Genomic DNA, 4452 nt, shown 5'->3' with positions numbered 1-4452 from the left:
CCATTCTCCTGCCTCAGCCTCCCGAGTAGCTGGGACTACAGGTGCCCGCCACCAAGCCCGGCTAACTTTTTGTATTTTCAGTAGAGACGGGGTTTCACCGTGTTAGCCAGGATGGTCTCGATCTCCTGACCTCGTGATCCACCCGTCTCGGCCTCCCAAAGTGCTAGGTTTATAGGCGTGAGCCACTGCGCCCGCCCCATATGGTATATTTTAATTGGGATCATATGGTTATATTTTAACTTCTTTAGGAACTTCCTTACTGTTTTCCATAATGGCTGCACCAATCTACATTCAACCAACTGTGTATAACGGTTCCGTTTTCTCCACACCCTTGCCAACACTTGTTATCTCTTGTCTTTCTAATAATAGCTATCCTAACACATGTGAGGTGCTATCTCATAGTGGTTCTGATTTGTATTTCCTTGATCATTAGTGATGTTGAGTACCTTTTCATGCACCTGTTGGCCATTGTTATGTCATCTCTGGAGAAATGGCTATTCAGATTTTTGCCCTTTTTTTTTTTTTTTTGAGATGGAGTCTTGCTCTGTCACCCAGGCTGGAGTGCAGTGGCGCAATCTTGGCTCACTGCAACCTCCGCCTCCTGGGTTCAGTGATCCTCCTGCCTCAGCCTCCCAAGTAGCTGGGATTACAGGCAAGTGTCACCATGCCTGGCTAACTTTTGTAATTTTAGTAGAGACAGGGTTTCACCATGTTGACCAGGCTGGTGTTGAACTCCTGACCTCAGGTGATCCACCCATCTTGGCCTCCCAAAATGCTGAGATTACAGGTGTGAGCCGCCCGCCTGGCCTGAGTTGTATAAGTTCTTTTTTTTTTTTTTTTTTTTTGACGTAGTCTCCCTCTGTCGCCCAGGTTAGAGTGCAGTGAGCCAATCTTGGCTCACTGTCAGCTCCACCTCCCCAATTCATGCCATTCTCCTGCCTCGGCCTCCCAAGTAGCTGGGACTACAGCTGGGACTACCATGCCCAGCTAATTTTTTTTTCTTTGTACTTTTAGTAGAGATGGGGTTTCACCATGTTAGCCAGGATGGTCTTGATCTCTTGACCTCATGATCTGCCTGCCTCGGCCTCCCAAAGTGCTGGGATTGCAGACGTGAGCTGCCACGCCTGGCCATGAATTCTTTATAAATCTTGGATATTAACCCTTTATCTGATATGTGGTTTCCAAATATTGTTCTCAATCTGTAGGTTGTCATTTCCTTTTGTTGTTTCCTTTGCTGTGCAAAAGGTTTTCAGTTTTAAATAGTCCCATTTATTTGTTTTTGCTTTTGTAGCCTGAGCTTTTGGTGTGACATCCAAGAAGTCACTGCCAAGACTAACGTCAAGGAGCCTTTCTCTTATGTTTTTTTCTAGGAGTTTTATGGTTTCAGATCTTACATTTAGGGCTTTTACTCATTTTGAGTTGAATTTTGTGCCTGGTATAAGGGTCCAATTTCATTCTATTGCTTGTGAAAATCCCATTAATAATTTTTATATGAAAATTTTCTTCAAATTACTGTGTGGGTTCTATATTCTGATTGAACCGTAACAGATGTATTAGACATTTGTATTGTTTCCAATTTGGGGCTATTGTGAATGAAGGGTTATATGTTTTCTTGCTACTGAGTTGTATGAGTTCTTTGTAAATCTTGACTATGTGATTTATAAAGAAGCTGCCATAAACATTCTTGTCTTTGGGCAGAAATATGTTTTCATTTTTCTAATAAACACCTAGGAGTGGAACTTCTGGGTCATGTGATAAGTACATGTTTACCATTATAAGAAATTGCCAATCCTTTTTCCAAAATGGTTGCACATCTTTATATTTCCATAAAAAATGCTGCTCCATATACTTGCCAACACTTGACATTACCAGGCATTAATTTTAGGCATCCTGTGGATATGCAGTTTCCTGATGGCTAATGATGACGAGTATCTTTTCATGTGCTTATGTGTATCTCCTCTTGTGAGTGTCTGTTCAAATCTTTTCACTTGAGTTGTCTTCTTATTAAGTTGTCATCTTGGTATGTCTTAAATGGTATATTTCAAAAAGGGAACAAAATTAATATTTATGATATCCAATATATCTTTTAATTTTTATTTTAGGGTCAGTGCTTTTTATATTCTCAGAAATTGTTGTCTGTCATAAAGCTGTGAAATTTTTTTCCTGTATTTTCTTCCATGAGTTTTCTAATTTTAGCTTTTATGTTTAGGTCTATGATCCATATGAGGTTCATTTTTGTACATAGTATAAAGTAGGATCAAGCTCTGTATTTTTCCATCTAAATACCCTGTTGCAGCACCATTTGATGAAAAGATTATTGGGCCGAGTGTGGTGGCTAACACCTGTAATCCCAGCATATTGGGAGGCTGAGGCAGGTGGATCGCCTGAGGTCAGGAGTTCGAGACCAGCCTGGCGAACATAGTGAAACCCCATCTCTACTAAAAATACAAAAATTAGTTGGGCGTCTGGGCGTGGTGGCACATGTTCAGAGTCCCAGAGGCTGAGGCAGGAGAATCACTTGAACCTGAGAGGCAGAGGTTGCAGTGAGTTGAGATCGTGCCACTGCACTCCAGCCTGGGCGACAGAGCAAGACTCTGTCTCAAAAAAAAAAGAAAAGAAAAGAAAAAAAAAATCAATTACTTTGGCACCTTTGTTGAAAATCAATTGATTTATTAATCAATTTCAGCAATCTCTGTTCTGTTCTATTGATATATACATCTATTCTTAGGCCAACACCATTGTTACTTTAATAGTGTCTTGCCACCAGGTAGCATAAGTCTTTCAACTTGGTTCTTCTTTTTCAAAATTGTTTTTACTATTGAAGGTCTTTTGTATTTCCAAATGCATTTTAGTATCAGCATGTCAATTTATGCAAAGAGCCTGCAGATATTTTTATGGAAAGTGCATTGTATCTTGGGATGAATTTGGGTAGAACCGATAGCTTTAACAATATTATTTTTTTAAGTCCATGAACATGGTATAAGTCTCCATAAAGTTAACTCTTTAGATTTTTAATTTCTCTCAGCAGTGCTGACTCTTTTCCAGTATATAGGTCTTATATTTTGTTAAGTTTATCCCTAAGTTTTTCATGTTTTTAAATGCTAGTGTAAAAATTATTGTTTTTAAATGTTATTTTCTAAAGTCATTTTTAATAATATATAGAAATAACATTGATATTTGCTTATTGGCTTCATTCCTGAGTCTTTGACAAATTTATTGTAGTTCTTTTCCCATTAGACGTTTCTGTGTACACAATCATGCCATCTGTTGATAAAGGCAACTTTACTTCTTCTGTGTGAATCTATATACCTTTTGTTTATCTGTTATACTCCATTACCATATTGACTAAGACTGCCAGTACAATGTTGAATAGAAATAGTAAAAGCAGACATTCTTTTCTTATTCCTGATCTTAGGGGGAAAGTGTTCAAAGTGTCCAGTTTTCATCATTATGTATCATGTTAGATCTAAGTTTTTCATAAATGCCCTTTTGGGGGTTAAGGAAGTTTTTTTCTATTTCTAATTTGTCAAGAGTTTTTTTTTTTTTTTTTTTTTTCATTATAAATGAGTATTGAATGTGGTCAAATTCTTTTTTTTTTTTTTTGAGACGGAGTCTTGCCCAGGCTGGAGTGCAGTGGTCGGCTTTCTGCAACCTTTGCCTCCCAGGTTCAAGTGATTTTCCTGTCTCAGCTCCCAAGTAGGTGGGACTACGGGCGCATGCCACCACGCCTGGCTAATTTTTTGTATTTTTAGTAGAGACGGGGTTTCACTGTGTTAGCCAGGAGGGTCTTGATCTCCTGATCTCGTGATCTGCCCGCCTCGGCCTTCCAAAGTGCTGGGATTACAGGCGTGAGCCACAGCACCTGGCCCGGTCAAATTCCTTTTATGCATCTATTGAGATGATCACATGCTTTTCTCCTTGTTTTCTATTTGTGTTATCATTCTTTCTTCCTTTTTTCTGCTTTTCCTACCTACTCTTAGATTTTGTATTTTTAGTATTGCAACTTATTTCCATTATTTTTTCTTTTTTTATTTTGTGTTTATGCATCTTTAACCACAGCCTACCTTTCAATATTATATATAACTTCAAATACAATGTAAAAACATTGTATACTTCCGTTTTTCCTGTCCCATTCCTTACGTGATTGTTACCATACAGTTTTCATCTACGTAAGTTATTCACCCCAAAATAAATGGTTGCGGTTTTTTGTTTGTTTTTGCTCAAAGCAGTTATCTTCTAAGAAAGTAAACAAAAAGTATTTTGTATTTACACATGTATTTCTGGTGCTCTTCGTTCTTTTGTATAGATCTGAATTCCATTTGCTATCATTTTCCTTCAGCCTGAATGATTTGCTTTAATACGTTTTATTTATTTATTTATTTTTATTTTTATTTTTATTTTTTTTGAGACGGAATCTCGCTCTGTCGCCCGGGCTGGAGTGCAGTGGCCGGA

The sequence above is a fragment of the Colobus angolensis genome, unplaced genomic scaffold (assembly GCF_000951035.1).
Source record: "Colobus angolensis palliatus isolate OR3802 unplaced genomic scaffold, Cang.pa_1.0 Scaffold399, whole genome shotgun sequence".
Classification (NCBI taxonomy): Eukaryota; Metazoa; Chordata; class Mammalia; order Primates; family Cercopithecidae; genus Colobus; species Colobus angolensis.
This window is presented reverse-complemented; position numbering follows the sequence as displayed.